Genomic DNA, 17,049 nt, shown 5'->3' on the forward strand with positions numbered 1-17,049 from the left:
GACATCTGGAATTGCTTTGATAGTCCAACAGGATTGCAAGAGTGTTTTGGGTCATTAAACTGGAAATTGTCCCAGGGTGTTACTTCCGAATACTTTACATCTGTCTCCTCCTTGTTGTCTGTCTCTTCACTTTTGGCTCACAACATCCTAAGTCAAGTTAGATTTAGAAACTGATTTTTAGCTTTACCACTGTTAACAAAGTCTGTTTTCAGCATAGATTTGAATTAGATACTTTTAAAAGAAAAACAGGGATATTCCCTCAAATAAGATTATGATGAATGAAATATTTTGTATGCATTTGAAGGCAGCAAAGTGTAGCAGAATGGGCACTGGATTGGGAACCTGGGTTCTGCCACTAACTAGTAGTAGACCATAGACATGTGATTTAACTTCCTTATATCTGAGTTCCCTCATCTGTAAAATTGGGACAATATTTAGACCTCACAGAGTGTGACCCTACCTTGTGAGATTATTGTTAGAAAAATACTTTATGAATCTTCAGCTAGGCAATGGAAAGTATACTGGTTATGGGGTTAAAGAAACTACATTCAAATCTTGTCGCTTTATACTGCTACCTGTGTGACCTTGAGTGAGTATTTTAACCACTCCATTCTGTAAGATTATGAAGTTGAACTACATGGCATCTAAGGCCCCTTCCAGCTATAAATCTATGATCCTACAAGTCATCTTCTTCATCATCATCATCATCACATACACAAGATGAAGTGGAGGCAATTGTGACAATTGCATACATAACTAATCAAAAATATTTTCATTGTCTGGATACCTCTGACATCATACAGGACCATAGCTTTCTAGGGAGAGACTCCAGTGGTCATTTAGTTTAACCCTTTCATTCTACGGGTAAGAAAACTGAGGCCCAAAGAGATTAAGGTCTACACAGCCTAAGGTCACACATCCAATAAACTGCAAATCTGAAGTCAAACTCATCTTCCAACTCCAAGTTCAGAGCTTTTTCCACAATGAAATTGTTCCTGACCTAGTTTTCACCATTGCCCTCACTAGGAAATATTTATTCAATGCTTGTTTGTATGTGGAATTGTACGACAAGTGTTAGTGGACATGGTCTATTAACAGGGAACTTCAACATGGACAGACATGAAAGTCATGCTGACAAGCACTTGGCTTAAATTGTCCCAATAATTGTCTCCGTTCTTCACCTTCCTTTGCATGTGGAGAAGAAGCTTAAAATAATTGAGAGGCATATATATAAAGTGCTTATTATTGTTCCATGGTTTCTTAATATCTTTAATCTTTAAATACAATTATGTTAATTATGTATGCTCTTTGTGAATTCTGTGCTGTCTGTTTCCCTATTCAGCTTGCTTACAACGTATCAGCATTTCTCAGTCTCTTCTCCTTTCCTTAAGACGTCTAACATCCTTAAGGTCAGGGACAGAGTCTAATCCTAACTGTGAATAATGCTCATACCACCTTCTCCTGAGCCTTGGACTCCATCTACATTCTGGAAATGTTCATTGGTGAAAACAACAGGATTATATGGACTATGGAGGGAACCATTTTCACATATTTTTATTTTTTACATTTATTTTATTTTTCATATTTTTAAAAGGAGCACTCTATGCTCCTTTAAGAATAAATTCAGTCAGAGTGCTATTCAAAAACAGATCAATGCATTCAGCCAAAATGAGAAAGGAGGAAAAGGAATCAGCCTGCAGTTAATCTCTGTGGGCATAAGAGGTAGAGTAGGGGCACCTAGGGGTGCAGTGGATAGAGCAACGGCCCTGCAGTCAGGAAGACCTGAGTTCAAATCTTGCCTCAGACACATAACACTAGCTATGTGACTCTAGGAAAGTCACTTAAACCCCAATTGCCTCACAAAAAAAAAAATAAGAGGTAGAGTAGTTTAGAGGAGAGAATACTGAACTTGGAGTCAGAAAACAATCAATCAGTAAGCACTTATTAAGTGCCTCTTGTGCCAGGCTCAGTACTAAACCCTGGGGATAGAAGAGATAAAAATGAATAATCCCTGCCTTCAAGGAGCTTACAGTCTATTGGGGAGAAAACATGTCAGGATGAATATATAAAATGCTAGGTAAATTCAGAGGGTATCACTAGCAGCTGAGAGCATCAGGAATGACCTCATGCTGGTAGTGGAATTTGAACTGAACTTCAGAGGAAATTAGGGTTTCTAAGGGGTGGAGATGAGGAGGTAGCCAAACACTGGCCAGGGTGAGGGATTGGGGTAGTCTATACAAGAGCATGGAGAGAAGGACTAGAATGTCATATGGGAGCTGCAACTAGAAGGTCAGTTTGACTGGACCAAAGAGTATGTAAAGGAATGTATTATGCCGCAGGGGTGGGGAACCTGTGGCCTCGAGGCCACTTATGGCCTTCTAGGTCCTCAAGTGTGGCCCTGGGCTGCACTTGAGGACTGGTTGCTCTTGAGGACATAGAAGACTACACGTGGCCTCGAGGTTCCCCCCCCCAGCCTGGAATAGGGCTAGAAAGGTAAGTTGTGAAGGGTTTTAAACACCAAATAGGCTAGCTTATATTTTATTCTAGAGATAAAAGTGTTTAGGGCCACTGGACTTTAATAAGACCTGGGTTAATTGATTTCTAGCTACATAAGTAATCTGAGGCCTGGCATTTTCCATTTCTGTGCCTCATTTTCTTAACAACAGCTCACATTTATAGAGCACTATAAGGTTGGCAAGATGTCTTATATATGTCACTTTTTTTATTCTCACAATAATTATCAGGTGTAAGTTATTCCCATTTTACAGATGAGGAAATGAGAATGAGAATACTTGAGCCATCGACTACATGTATTTTTTTGTGAGAATCAAATAACAGACTGTGTAAAGCTCTTTGTAACCATAAAGTGCTAAATAAATGCATTATTGTTTAGTTATTTTCAGTCATGTCTGATGCTCCATGGCCCCATTTGGGGTTTCTTGGCAGATACTGGAGTAGTTTGCCATCTCCTTCTTATTTTACAGCTGAGGAAACTAAGGCAAACAGGGTTAAGTGACTTGCCCAGGGTCATACAGCTAGTAAGTATCTGAGGCTGGATTCGAACTCACGAAGATGTGTCTTCCTGATTCCAAGTCCAGTGCTCTATCCCCTGTGTCACCTAGCTGCCCAGATAAATGTGAGTTGGTGCTAATTTTTAGAAGCCCACTGAACTGAGGCTCTGTCAAGTCTAAAGATTTCCCAGTTGGTAGGAGATTTGTTATGTTCTCCCCTAAAATAAAGAAACTCTCCATTTTAATGAAAATGTTTCTTATACCAGCAAAATCACACAACAAATTCATTCTATTAATCATTCAAAGAGCATCAGAGGTCAATAGCTATCCATTAAGCAACTGTCCCTCTACTGTAGTAACATCAATCACAGGGAAGTTCTGTAATTACTTGTATAATTATCATTTATTTTTTCTCCTAAATGCCCAGTCATTTTAACAGGATGTTGGACCAACATATCTCCATGCCTAGAACAAATGGAAACTCCCTGAGGTCAGGGAGGGTCTCCTTTGTATTTTTTTTTTTTTTTTAATCTTTGTACCTATGTGCCTCATACACAGTAGACGCTTAATAAATTTTTGTTGAATTGATTTGAACATTTCAGACATAGAGCCCGCAGGGCATGTGGGGTTCTTTTTTAACATTTGCTTAGCACCTTAGGAGACCTTAATTTTTGTGACAGCCTTTCTTTCACTGAAGGTATGCATCTTCAGAACCTTGGAAATGTGAGCCTTTTCAGTGACATCATATGGTTTATAATTTTTTATAGAATTCCATGTTGTACATAAGAAATTTTTCAGATTTGGTGTTAAATTTATGAATGAGAGGAGGATGTGTACTCCTTCCAGTGCAGAGAAGATTCCTTGGATAGAAGTTGCTTTGCATGATGACTGGCATGGCATGGTAGATAGAGAGCTAAATTTGGATTCAGATGACCCAAGTTTGAATCCCTCTATAGACATTTATTACCTATGTAACCTTGGGGAAGATGTGTAACCTCTCACCCTCATCTTTTTCCTCATCGATGAAAAGGAGATAACTATAGGTCAAATGGAATAATACATGTCAAATACTTTCCAAACCTTAAGGTACTATATACATGCTAGCTTAAATTTATTATGATGAACTGATACCGTGCTTGATGCTAAACAAAAGATCAAGAAATAATGCAGTCCATCAGTTTGCATTCATCAACAGCAACAGTTGTTCAAATTATCTCATATAAACATCAGGATAGCCTTGTGAAGTAGGTACTGCAAGTATTATCATAACCATTTTACAGATTAAGAAACTAAGATCCAGAGAAATTAAGTGATTTGCCTGTAGTCACACAGCTGATGAGTTTCACAGGCAGGATTTGAACCTAGATCTCTCCTCACTCTAAATCTAGTCGTCTTTTCACCATATCATGCCAAGTCCAATCAGACAGTTAACAATCATCAAGCAATCCATTCTTAACTTGGAAATCATTGTACAAGATGATATGGGCTGCTTAAAGAAAGTCCAAGTCATAGTTTTAGCCTTGAAGGAACTGACACGCTGAGAGGGAGACAGCATCAAAACAAGAACCCAAACTATAGAAATAAAAAGAAAAACGACCATATTTGTTGAAGTAGATCTGGTGGCTACAAGGTTGCTGCAGTGATTGGAGGACAAGAACTGGGTCATTGTATGGCAACGTGTATTACCTTGTGTTATCATGACAAAGTATGTATTAATAAGCATTTCACTTTTGCTGCATTTTGAAACCTAAGATGATCTTTCCACATATCCAGATAATATAGTTGAAAGCAGGAATTGGAATCAGAAGCGACCTGGATTCACATTCTGGATTCTGCCTCTAGAACTACCTCTGTAACCCTAGACAAGTCAGTTAACATCTCTAAACCTCAATTTCCTCCTTTATAGAATAGAGATATTAATGATACCTCACTTATTTCAGACATTCAAAAAGAAGGAAATTTAATATATTTAGTATTTATTAAATGCCAACACTGTGTCAGGCATCAGGGATAGAAAAATAGGTGAGACCCAGGCCTTGCTGTCAAAGGGCTTACAATTGGGCAGAGTATAAATCACATGTGAACAAATTGTCAGGAAATAAGAAATAACAAGAAGAGATATAGGCTAAGTTCTGTAAGAAGTCTGAGGAGGGAAAGATCACTTTAGGCATTAGGGATGGGTGGAGATGAGGGATGGCTTCATTGAGGATGGTCCATCAAGGAAAGTAGAGAATTCGGTAGATATACATGAGAGACAGGAGAGGCATTCAATTTTGATATGGAAAAATAGCAAGAGCAAAGGCAGAAGAGAGTCATCTTCCAAGAGAGAATAAGTGATGCAAAGCAGTCAAATCTGGTTAGAATGTTGGATACCTGAAAGGAGTAATATGAAATAAAGCTAGAAAGGTATTTTGGCATTGTATTGTTGAGGACCTTAAAGACCACTATCCAGAGTTTATACCTTATTTAGTGAGCAATAGGGAGCCACTGCAGGTTTGGGAGTAGAGGAGTGACAATTAGTAAAGATGGTTACTCAGGCAGAAGCATGAAGAACGGATTGGAGAAAGGATAGTCTGGAAATGAAAATATGCAATAACAGTAGTCTAACAAGAGGTGATAAGACCCTGAGCTGGGGTGTTTGTCAAGGGAGTAGAACAGAGGGGATGGATTTAGAAAGATGATTGCCAAGATAAACTCACTAGGGTTTGATAACTGGTGGGATGTGAGGGAGAGAGCAGGAAGAGCCAACACCATTTATTCCATAGAGCAGTGTTCATTTAGCTGCAGCAGGGAGGAGAAGTCAGAGGGTGGGGGTACTAAGGTTTGAGGGTTCACTAGAAAGAATTAGGATGTGGGAGGAATTTTTCCCCATTCCCCCCAGGTTTTAGGGCTGCTATTAGGGCCTCCTAAGTGGTCTCCCTAGTTCCTAGTTCTAGTCTCTCCCCCTCTCCAATGCATCTTCCATACAGTTTCCAAATTGATATTCCTAAAGCACAGGTCTGACCATATTCCTTACTACCCTGCTTTAAAAGCTCCAGTGGCTCTCTACTGCCTCTTGTTTGGCCACTTAAAGTCCTGTACAATGTAGCTCCAGCTTACCTCTCCAGCCTTATTGCATGTGATTCCTTTTCAGGCTTTCCATATTCCAAGTAAGCTGGTCCACTTGCTGTTGCCCCTCTATACATGGCATCTGAATCCCTTTTCTGTGTCTACACACAGGCTGTCCCAATGCCTTGGATGTGCTCCTTCTCACTTGGGCCCCTTAGAATCCTGAATTTCTGTTAAAATTAAGGTCAAGAGTTACATCCTACATAAGGCATATTCTGATCCTCCAGGTGCTAGTGCCTTCTCTCTCAACTACACTCCCCCCCCACCACCACACCATACTTATTTATTTACTTGGCATATATCTTCTACGTATCTATCTGTATATATGTTGTTTCTTCTTCATAGACTCCAAATTCCTTGAGGTCAACCGCTATTTCATATTTGTTATTTATCCTCCACAACTAGCACATAGTAGGAACTTAATAATGTTTGTTGAATAAATGAATGAAACACTAGATGGTCAAAGGAGCCAGGTATTACAAAACCAAGGAAAAAATAGTTGGCCATGAGATGGTGAACGTAAGGGACCTTAGAGGTTGTCTTCTCCATTTTACAAATGAGAAGAGTATGGTTCTGACAGAGAAGTTCTGGTTAATGTTTAACAACCAGCTCTAAGGGAAAAAAATGTACCCATGACATACTTTTAAATTTAATCTGCTTATTAGCATTTTCTCTATCACTTTCTTAAGTGAAAAAAATCAACAAAACAAATCAAGCCCTGATTTGTAGCACTTGTGGATTTCTGATGGGTAACTGCTCACTGGAAAATTTAACAAAAGGCTCTCTTGAGACAGTGCAAGCTTCTTCTAGCATACCCCTGGAGAAAAGTTAAATAACTCGCCCTACTTAGTGCCAGGAATAAATAGAAGAGTTGGAATTTAAACCCACATTCACTGATTCTAAATCCAGCATTTTTCCACTGTCACAGCATCTTATACTGTTCATAGAATTATATTCTAGTTCATATTAAATGTACTCTGTGTGCATTCTTCTTTCTGTGAGGGGAGAAAGTAAGAATAAAACAAGGTGGGTAGATTGGAACAACTGTGCCCAGAACTTAGTACAGCATTTGGCACATAGTAGACACTTAATAAATGTTGATTGATTGATTGCTAGAGAAGATGTCAATGGAATGAAGCTTATGATAAGACAAAAACTAGATTTGTGCAGTGATAAGGACATTGGAAAGGTCAAGGAAGAGAACTGCAAAGTAGAATGGTATGAAGGAAAAAGTGCTGGCATTGGAATCAGAGAAAGGAAGGAAGGAAGAAGAGGGAAGGAGAGAAGGAAGAAGATAGGAAAGAAGAAGAGAAGGAAGGATGGGAGGGAGTGAGGGAAAGAAAGAAAGGGGAATAAAGAAAGAAAAGGAAGGGAGGGATGGAAGGAAGTGTTTATTAAATTCTTAGTACGTGCCAGGAACTATGTTAAATACTTACAAATATTATCTCATTTGATCTTCACAACAACCCTGGAGGGTAGGTACTATTATTAACCCAATTTTATGGTTGAGGAAACTGAGGTATCTGAGGATTCTACCTACCGATCCATCTAGCTAACTCTAGGTTTGACCTGGTTTGAATCCTGTCTCTGGCACTTAATATTTGTGTGACCCTGGGCAAGTCATTTAACCTCTCTAGACCTTAGTTTCCTTATCTGAAAAATAATGTAGTTGAATTAGATGACTTAAGTCTCCTGGCTCTAAATCTATGGTCCTATAAGCTGCCTGAAGAGGAGAATTTCAAAACTAGGCTAACCAAGCTCCATCTTTTAAATTCTATATTGTTCCTAAGGTAAGAGATATATCTTTCAACCCTAATTGACCTGTTTTAGGAATAAAGTCTGGGACAATAATCTAACAGTGGATTAATTTTCAAATGCCAGTTTCTTAGGCAATAACTTTCCAATGGTAAGTATAGAAAATAAGGAAAAATGTGTTAAAATGCATGCATAATGGCAGCATTTGTATAGGGAAGAGGCAATTGGAAAAGGCTTATTTGAATACTCTTGGCTTGAATCCTTTCTTTGAATGCACACTACACTTTGATGAGATACAGCCTGAAAACCACTGAACTGATAGTCATAGGATCACAGACAGAGCTGAAAGGGACCATACAGGGTATCTAGCCCAACCTCCCGTTTTACAGCTGAAGAGTCTGAGAATCAGAGGCGTTAAATAACTTGCCTTTCTGTGTCAGAGGTGGGACTGGAACCTAGGTCTTCCTGACTCTTCATCCAGTTCTCTATAGACTATACTATGGTTAGTTCAAATATCCAAGCTTAAATTCCAACTCTGACACTTAATGTTCGTGACTTGAGGTTTGTCATTTAATCTCTTTTATTCTCATATTCCTCATCTGCATTTGCCCTGACTACCTTAAAGAACTTCGTAAGGATCAAATTTGATAATGGACATAAAGGTCTTTGTAACTAAATGAACTTAGTATTTCAGACCATATATGGAATGCTATGTTTATCTTTGAGCAAAAAATATTAGGAAGGCACTTGACCAACAGCAGAGTGTCTGGAAAAGGGTGACCTGGGTAGAGACCATGCCTTTGAAGGAAGTGGTTCTATTTAGGCTAGAGAAAGATTGCAGGGAGCCTGAGAGCTGGGTTCAAATATTTCAAAGGGTCTCTTGTGGCAGAGAAATTTTGTGCTCTTTTTAGCCTCAGAGACTAAAAGTAGGCTAAAAAGAGCGCAAAATTTCTCTGCCACAAGATACCCTTTGATAGAGATAAAGAGATTTAGGCTCTATATAAGGAAAGACTTCCTAGCTAGAAAAATGGAATAGGTTGCTTTAGGATGTAGCAAGTTCACCATCACTAAAAGTCTTTAGGTGGAAGCTAGGTGGCCACTTGCCAAGATATTATAGAGAGTATTTCTGTTTAGAAAAAAGTTGGACTAGATAATTTCTGATGTATTTTTTAATTCTGACATTTGGGGATTCAAAAGACCTGATATTTTGCCATGGAAGGTACTCCCCACATTAGTACAGATTGATATCTTTCCATGCAGGGGTGTGGAACTTGTGGCCTCTAGACCTGATTGACAAAGCACCACACTTAAGGACCTAAGGGCCACATGTGGCCTCGAGGCCGCAGGTTCCCCACCTCGCTTAGATGTTGCCTTAATGAGTTGTGGTAAAAATGAATGGATGACTAGACCTAAAGAATTCCTGTATTAAATGAGGTGGATAATGGAGTGCCCCAGGGCTCTTTCCTTGATCTATGTTATTCAATATTTTCATCAATGACTTGGCAATGGATGGCATATCTATCAATTTTTCACATTACATACATCTGGAAAGAAACACCCTGGTGTTGTATGACAGATTTCAGTGTGAAGAAAGACAGACTAGAACAGTGGACCAAATTTATTAAGTCTTATATTTGAGTTAAGAAAAAAAATCAATTGAACAAGAATAGGATGACTGCACTTGAATTAAAAAAGTCAATTACACAAGTGTAAGATGGGGAAATGTAGCCAGTCATTGGTTTTTATGAAAAAGATCTAGAGATTTCAATGAACTGCAAGCTTACTGAGAGTTAACAGATGACAGACGTGGCTGCTAGGGGAGAAAGACCACTGTTGTAATCTTACGCTATAGTAAGAGAAATTAAATGTCCAGGCTACAGGAATTAACAGTACTGCTCTATTCTCCTCTGGTAAAATCACATGTATAGTCTTAGTTTCAGTGATGGGTGTCACATTTTAGAAAGGTCACCGGCAAACTTGTTTGTATCCAAAAGGCAATAACCAGGATGGTGAGGAGATTTAACATCAAGGATGGGTTGAAGAAACTAGAGAAGCTTAACCCAGAAAAGGGAAGATATAAAGAATCATATTGTATCATCATCATCATCATCATCATTATTGGCCATCATCGTTATCATCAACACCATCATTATCATCACCTTCATCATTATCATTTTCAATATCATTATTAAATATAAATTCTCACCAAAGAATTCTATAGAACTCTGAGAAAAGAGCCCTTACTACCACTACTCTGTGGATGAAGTATTGTTCTACAATGTATTGGATTCTCTAGGATGGAAATCTAGGTGCACAGCTCTGAGCTTGGGTGTAGAAACTGCTTTAGCACCCATGTTGTAAAGGCTCCCCAGAAGGTGAGTGAATGAGATAAACACTACAGTATGCAAATTATAAGCGCGATAGCTCATTTCCATGAATTCTCTTCCCTGAGGCAGTTCCAAGAGCCCCAAGCAAGTTAGTCATAGTTGCTCTGATGGTTCTAGGGCTCAGCAGACTGAACTTTTCCCTAGAAAGCAGAGCTCCCTGCTGCTATGGTTGCAAGTCCACCATCCATATTCTTCTGTTGCTCGGACAGCATCATAAACTCTAGATAGTTATCTTGTGCTGGGTCCCAGTGTATGTTACTACCTCAGGGAGTATTTAATAACACTTATATTTATTGAATTGGGGGTTACAGGCCACAAAGCCATGTTGTCTTAAGCCGTAGTCTCCGACTTGCTTCCGTCACCCCTCCAATTGCCAGTAATTGACTAACATGCGAACCAGCTTGTGAAAGATCAATAGTGCTGGTTGTCTACTCATTGAAGCATCTACTCCCCAAGAGACTGAGAGTGGATGAGTATTTATCAGTCAATCATTCACATCAACAAACATTTATTAAGCACCTACAATGTTCCAGGCACTATGCTAAACACTAGGGATACAAAGGCAAAAATGAAATCATTCTTGCCCTCAAAGAGCTTACATCCTATCAGAGGATATACTATATACATAGATAAATATATGGAAGATAAAGAAGTATATTAAGTTAAATACAAAGTACTTAGGGAGGAATCCTTGAAAGCAAAAAGTAAGAAGGTAGAAGGAGCCATTATTAGATCCCTATGGTACTCAGAAAGAACTGGTTTCCTTTTTTGAAAATACATTCTGAGAATAAGTAAGGTAATGAGTATGTTGTTTATGGTTTCTCAGGAGAAGTGAAACCATGTTTCTGGGATTCTTTCCTACTTATCTGAATCTTACTTGCCCTTCTAAGGCCAACTGAAATCCTGCCTCCAATGTGTAGTCATCCCCGATCACTTCAGCTAACCATCATTGAGTCTTCTGAATTCGTATTATATTTATGGTCTGTGCTACATAATTGCTATTTTAGCATTTATGGAATATTTTGTATTATTAGTTATTTTCTTATGCACTAGATATTACTATGAAATTATGATACAAAAAATAGTGAGTGTAGGTATAGACAAATGAGCCCTTTTTTTCAAAGTCACCTTAATAGATGATGCTCTTATTCTAATGATTCTGCCATCAAAATATGTCTTGACTGCTTCATTTCAAATTGTCTGTGAGCCAGTTGATGAACAGAACAAGAAACACCAGTCAGATTACTTGCTAGTCACTCCTGATTTTTTCTTTCAAAAAATGATGTTATCCAGATTGCTAGCTCAAATTGAATTTGGCTGTTTATAAAAATCAAATCCACTCTCAAAAGGCAAAGGTGATCTACCCATGAAAATATTCAAAAGAATATATTGGAGACTTTTTCAGGGGAGCTCCAAAAATTGTTGAAACAAGTATATAATCTTTCATGGTGAATAATTTGCAGGCATTAATGTGAATGCATAAATTCTGGTATATTTGGTAAAGTATGAAATAAAATAATCAAGTGAAATTAATCTAGTGGAATCACTTTACAGTCACTTTGCTCATATCCTTTCTCCTCGTATAGAATATAAACTTCTTGAGATCAAAAACCTCTTTTTAAAAAATATCTTTGACAGTCACACTTCAGCACACTCAACAAATATCTAATTGTTTGTTGATTGATAGGAATGACAAAGGAATTTTATCATAATCAGCATTAATCATATCATGTAATGGGGGTCATCAGATGAGCCTTGTTCACCTATCTGTTGGACTGGGATACTTCCCAATGAGCAGATTCTATGCCTTGGCTTCTTCTAGCAGTCCCATGCTCAGGCCTTAGCTAAAGAGCATGCATGACCAGAAGCTCCTGTAAGTCCCCATGGTCCCCATCACTGGGGGGTGTTTTGAAGATGATTAATGAGTACACAGGAGGAATCTCTTAGTCAGTAGGCTGTACAAGGTGAGTTAATATCCATACTCCCTCTTTCCTCTTTCTTGAACATGTGTCTTAGGATACTGACACTTATTCTTGGACTTCTTTATCAGAGGTTTAAGGGAATTTGTCCCATCTCCCGCTTCCAGTAACTCTGATGGTTATACCCATGTGGCCATAAGTACATGTGTTTTCCTAGGTAAGCTTGAGAATGTACCTCAAGTGTCTGATTGTCTATTCTGCTCTGTATTTTTTTCCCTGAAGACAGATGACTATACAGCAATCTCCAGGTGGATGCTTCTAGCTTTGATGGTGACCTCATGAGTTCTGAAGGTGTAAATCCACAGGTAGTAAGAAGTGCTTTCTGTAACCACTTCCTTCTCAAAAGAGAAGATGATCATGACCAGGAGGATGGGCCACACATACTCAAAAACACTTTTTTGAATGGAATTAAATTGTATTGATTCATTGTTCAAAGACAGGAACAGTCCACATTAAGGGGAAAATAAATGGAAATAATAAATTCTTACCCTTTGACCCAATTATTGTATTAGACAACAGACTGTTTTCCCCTAAGGGAGAAAATGTAGCTAAGGAGCTAAGGCAGTCAAGAATATTCTCTAGCACACTCTTGGTTTCCCATAACCTGTGTATGGGACTTTCCTTACGAGCATATTGTGTGTTAGGGTAGTGTCCTATTACTGACCATTGCCAGAACATTTGGTGTCTGGTTCCTAGGAACTTCAAACTCATTTTGTCCTTGTTTCAAGAATTAAATCAGGAGGAAGGCAGAAATTAAGGGACCTGAGTTCTAAGACTAACTCTTTCTTTAATTGATGAGATGACCTTGTGTGGGCAGCTAGGTGGTACAGTAGATAGAGAACCAGGACTGAAGTCAGGAAAATTCATCTTCCTTAGTTCAAATCTGGTCTCAGACACTTACTAGCTTGTGACCTTGGGAAAGTCACTTAACCCTGTTTGCTTCAGTTCCTTATCTATAAAATGAACTGGAGGAAAAAATGGCAAACCACTCCAGTATCTTTGACAAGAAAATCCAAAATAGGGTTCTAAAGAGTCTGAAATGACTGAACAACAACAACAACAACATGACCTTGTGCAAATCATTTAACCTTTATAGGCCTCAGTTTCCTAAATTGTAAAAACTAGAGGTTTGGGTTAAATTATTTATGAGGTTTAAGTTTTATATCCTGTGGTCTAGAAGGGGAAAAAAAGAAGATAAGAGGTAGTGAGTAGGAGCTCACTACCTCATGTTACAGAGGTAAAACTCTGGCTCTGGCTGGAGTCAAAAAGATTTGTTTTCAAATCCTGCAAGCCTCTGGTGCTTAGTGTGACCTTAGGCAAGTCATTTAACATCCTTGTTAAGTGAAAGCATCCTCTTAAGATAATATTTAAATGGAAACTGGAAACAGCCAGTTTATTATTATTATAATAATTAGACAAGATGACCACTAAGGTCCCTTTCATTTCTAAGTCTATCAACCTCTGAATACCCTCTCCAAGTAATGCACCTTGCTTAGAATGCCTGGAAGAACTGAACTATAATTGAACAAGAAGTCACATATTCTAGGCACTGTCTAAAATATCTATGTTATAGGCCACATGTAGCAACTTGCCCTTGGGAACTTTCTTCAAAAGAGCAGTTACTGCATGAAGACTCTTGCATGCGCAGCACTGTGGATCCTGCCTTTCTAGGATCTTAAATGATTAGGTACCAAAATAACCTAAGACAGGCAGTATAATATAGGAGGTAAGCTAGCTGTCCTCAGAGCTAGCAATGTTGTTGTAATTCAGTTGTTTCAGGTCTGTCTGACTCTTTATAATTACATTTGGAGTTTTCTTGGCAAAGATACTGGAGTGGTTTGCCATTTCCTTCTCTAGCTCATTTGATAGATGATGAAACTGAAGCAAACAGGGTTAAGTGACTTGCCCAGGGTCACACAGCTAGGAAGTGTGTGAGGACGTATTTGAACTCAGGAAGATGAGTCTTCCTGACTTCAGGCCTGGTGCTCTGTGCACTATGGCGCCACCTAGCGGCCCAGAGTTAGCAATGTCTGTGTTCAAGTCCATCACTCTCACACATATTAGCAGTTTCATGATGGGCATCATATGACTTCTCAGATCGTCCCTGGGAACTGTCTTAGACATAGTAACTAGCACTATAAATGACAGTGTAATTACTGATATGCAGTGGTAGAGAGAGTTTCCCATATCAATGAAATAACAAAAATGACCAAGCATAGGCATTCAAAAATTAGACAGTAGATAAGTCTATTCTACCTACTCTGAGATTTATTATCTTCCTTCATGTGTTACAGAGCTGGAAAATGGGATTCAGGAGACAAAAAGAATTGAAATTATTTAGCTTTGAGAAGAAAACAGAAAGCTCAAATATTCTGAGTACAAATACATACAAGGTTAAAGATCAATAATTCCTTATCATCTGTCTAAGAGATGGAAGAGGGAAAAATAGGCTAAAACCACAATAGATTTTTTTTGTTTTATACAAAGGTATATCCAAATAGTGGGTGATGTTCATCCTTGAATGGACTACCAAGCAAGACATTCTCTGAAAGCATTTAAAATAGAATAGGCACCTATCTGTCTGAGGTATTTTAAGCCTAGGTCTCTCTTAAGGCAGGACTATAGAAAAGAAGACAGTAATTATAAATCACATTTCTGTAGCTCTTTACAATTACAAAGTGTTTTATGTCCATTAGCGTATTTGACCCTCATTATGACCTTGTAAGGTAGGTAGTGGAAATATTTTTTATACATGGGGAAACCAAGGTTCAGAAAAGTTGTAATTTTCCCAATGTCACACAGCATAATAAGTAATAAACTAAAGATCTGAACCATCGTAGATCATAGGATTTATTGTTAAAAGGAAGCTTTGAGATCCACTAGCCCAAGTACGTAATTTTCCTTTTTTAAATTCAATTTTACTTTATTTTCAGGTCTGTATTCTTTCTCTCCCTTGTCCTCTTTCCTTCTCCTTTTCCCCTTTTTGAGAAAGCAAGAAAAACAAAACCAATAACGAACATGTGCAGTCACACAAAATAAATTCTCCATTGATATTGCCCGAAGAAATGCCTCAATATGCCATCATATTCTAGATAGGGAAACTGACACCCACAGAGGATGCATGACTCACAAAAGCTCATACCTGAGGCTAAAGTTGCCTTCTAGTACTTGACTTATTTTTTGAAATTTATAATTCCACCTTCATTATGATAAATATGCTAAATATATAGATCAACTTGGTAAGAATGAAAGGACTTTGAAAAAAAAATTGTTGTTCACTTATTTCAGTCATGTCTGACTCTTCGTGACCCCATTTAGGGTTTTCTTGACTAAGATACTGGAGTGGTTTGCCATTTCCTCCTCCAGCTCATTTTACAGATGAGGCACTGAGGCAAACAGGGTTAAATAACTTTCCCAGGGTCACACAGCTGGTACGTGTCTGAGGCCAAATTTGAACTCAGGAAGATGAGTCTTGTTGATTTCAAGTCTAGTGTTCTACCCACTGAACCTCCTAGCTGAATAAAAAGAATGATTATAAACTCATGGAGGGGCATTTTTCCTTATTTGAAGACAAAAAGTAAAACTGAGATTTTGTGTACACACTGTAGTATAACTAATTTGTGGGGGAAATGGGATTCTCATTTTCCTATAAGGTAGCGTGTGCGCCAGAAGTTAATTATTTATACATCCAATCATTGGCAGATTAACACAGCAGGTATAAGCAATAAAAAAATAGATTTGCCTTTGTTTCTACAAATGTGCTTCTGTCACAATGGCAGTAGACTAGTTAGTTCAGTGGATCTCCTTTTCTAGTTTTTCTCCAAGTGAGAAACGATGAAAAATCTTAAATAAAAGTAATCAGAACAGTGTTATAAAATCCAAACTGCCACTAGATCAGAGAATGTAATCTTGCAATAATGGCAACCACAATCAACAGGACGAAATTATTTTTCTTTTTAAAAAATTAAGTTTTTTGGTAAAATATTTAGAATTAAAAAGAAAGTTTTTCTCTAAGTTATCATAAAGTGTTCTTGAGTATGTTTTGTTTGTTTACCTCCTTTCATTAGCCTTCGTGATATTTACATCTGAAGGGTTTATTTACATCCAGAATTCCTCTTTGTCCATGTTCCAAGATCAGAAGGATGAACCTGCAGTGGAAGGATGAGCAGTGCACATCTTAATCCAATCTCATATTTTCTAGAGATAAACCACACACTTCATTTATAGAACCTAGTTAATTTTTGCATATAAGGTATGTTGTACAGCTGATGATAAAAGAATCACATTTGTGTTTCTAGTTTGTATTTCCAATCCTGGGCAGAAAAAAAAAATGTTCTCACCTTTAAAAGTGTATGATGAATCAGTGCAGAATGAAAGAGAACGCCCAAGTAATGCTGTGTTCTGGAAGAAGGGAACTCCATGGGCCTCCAATGGAACTTGGAAGACATATGGTTTCATCCAGTCACCAGTTTCTTTAGAACTTAGCTTCCAGCTGGGCTCTCCTGTTTAGGATGAGGAATAGTGATGTCACATCTCTGCTATTCATGCTTCTGGCAGGTGTATGCTAGATCCTGACTACTAAATACTTTGTAATTAGTATGCCTTGGAGCAATTACTGTCAACTTACATCTGTAACTGGAGTGAGGGCACTGTTAGCATGCCTGTGTTCGTTTCTCTAATGTCCCAAGCCTATAGACCTATACACAGCTGCCTGAAGGATCAGTGTTTGATGCATGAACCATAGGCAGACCTCAGAAATGTATCTAATTATAGCAGTATCTGTGTGTGCTATGGTAGCAGGATGTATTA

The 17,049-nt window shown here is 38.2% G+C and overlaps 1 long non-coding RNA gene across 1 annotated transcript in view; it reads left to right on the forward strand.

The window, feature by feature from the left end:
- Nucleotides 1–10,239, forward strand: part of LOC110198800 (uncharacterized) — a 63,296-nt gene extending 53,057 nt beyond the window's left edge. Inside the window, exon 3 of the long non-coding RNA XR_002321831.2 lies at nt 9,869–10,239. This is a non-coding gene — a long non-coding RNA (uncharacterized LOC110198800). The remainder of the gene's footprint in view (nt 1–9,868) is intronic.
- Nucleotides 10,240–17,049: the final 6,810 nt, after the last annotated feature.

The sequence above is a fragment of the Phascolarctos cinereus genome, unplaced genomic scaffold (assembly GCF_003287225.1).
Source record: "Phascolarctos cinereus isolate Bilbo 61053 unplaced genomic scaffold, phaCin_HiC Scaffold_7;HRSCAF=346, whole genome shotgun sequence".
In the NCBI taxonomy this organism is placed as follows: domain Eukaryota; kingdom Metazoa; phylum Chordata; class Mammalia; order Diprotodontia; family Phascolarctidae; genus Phascolarctos; species Phascolarctos cinereus.